This window comes from Gopherus flavomarginatus, chromosome 23 (genome assembly GCF_025201925.1).
Source record: "Gopherus flavomarginatus isolate rGopFla2 chromosome 23, rGopFla2.mat.asm, whole genome shotgun sequence".
Lineage (NCBI taxonomy): Eukaryota > Metazoa > Chordata > Testudines > Testudinidae > Gopherus > Gopherus flavomarginatus.
Window position 1 is genome coordinate 2,133,991 of NC_066639.1, and position 1,104 is coordinate 2,135,094.

The 1,104-nt window shown below is 43.8% G+C and overlaps 1 non-coding gene across 1 annotated transcript; it reads left to right on the plus strand.

The window, feature by feature from the left end:
- The first annotated feature begins 790 nt into the window (after positions 1–790).
- TRNAV-AAC (transfer RNA valine (anticodon AAC)) lies at positions 791–863 on the plus strand. Its single transcript has one exon. It is a non-coding gene; the product is annotated as a tRNA-Val (tRNA).
- The last annotated feature ends 241 nt before the right edge of the window (positions 864–1,104 follow it).

The window sequence follows — 1,104 nt, forward strand, 5'->3', positions numbered from 1 at the left end:
ACATTCAAAAACCTGTCGGAGAACACTTCAATTTCCCTGGTCACTCATTTACAGACCTAAAAGTCGCAATATTACAACAAAAAACCTTCAAAAACAGACTCCCAGGAGAGACTGCTGAATTGGAATTAATTTGCAAACTGGACACCATGAAATGAGGCTTGAATAAAGACTGGCAGTGGATGGGTCATTACACAAAGTAAAACTATTTCTCCATGTTTATTTGTCCCCCTACTGTTCCTCACACCTTCCTGAAAACTGTTGGAAATGGGCCATCCTGATTATTACTACACAAGGTTTTTTTCTCCTGCTGATAATAGCTCACCTTAACTGATCACTCTTGTTATAGTGTGTATGGCAACGCCCATTTTTTCATGTTCTCTGTGTGTGTGTATACATATATATATCTCCTCCTACTGTATTTTCTACTGCATGCATCCAATGAAGTGGGTTTTATCCCAGGAAAGCTTACGCTCAAATAAATTTGTTAGTCTCTAAGGTTCCACAAGTACTCCTGTTCCTTTTGCATATAAATTAATGGAGATTAAGTCCATGAATGGCTATTAGCTAGGATGTTTAAGGAATGGTATCCCTAGCCTCTGTTTGTCAGAGGGTGGAGATGGATGGCAGGAGAGAGATCACTTGATCATTGCCTGTTAGGTTCACTCCCTCTGGGGCACCTGGCATTGGTTCCTGTTGGCAGACAGGATACTGGACTGGATGGATTTTTGGTCTGACCCAGTATGGCCACTCTTATGTTCTTATGAAGAGAGAGGCAAAACCCTCTGGCAGAGTTTCTGTAGTGTAGTGGTTATCACTTTTGCCTAACACGCAAAATGTCCCTGGTTCAAAACCAGGCAGAAACATGATGGCTTAATTTTCCCAGCTCCTACTGGCCTGTCCCTGCTGTTGTAGGAGCAGCAGTGATTTCTGTGCTCAAAAGGTCTGTTATACTTCCCCTCCCTCCCACTTTTGTCCTTTCCCTCTCTGAATGCCTGTGAAGTGGCTTTCCCCCTCCCCTCCACTCCTGGAATGCTTGTGGGATGAAGGGGCTGGTTGAAGAGCAGAAGAGCTCCCAGGTAGACAAGGTGTCTGGGACTCTAATTA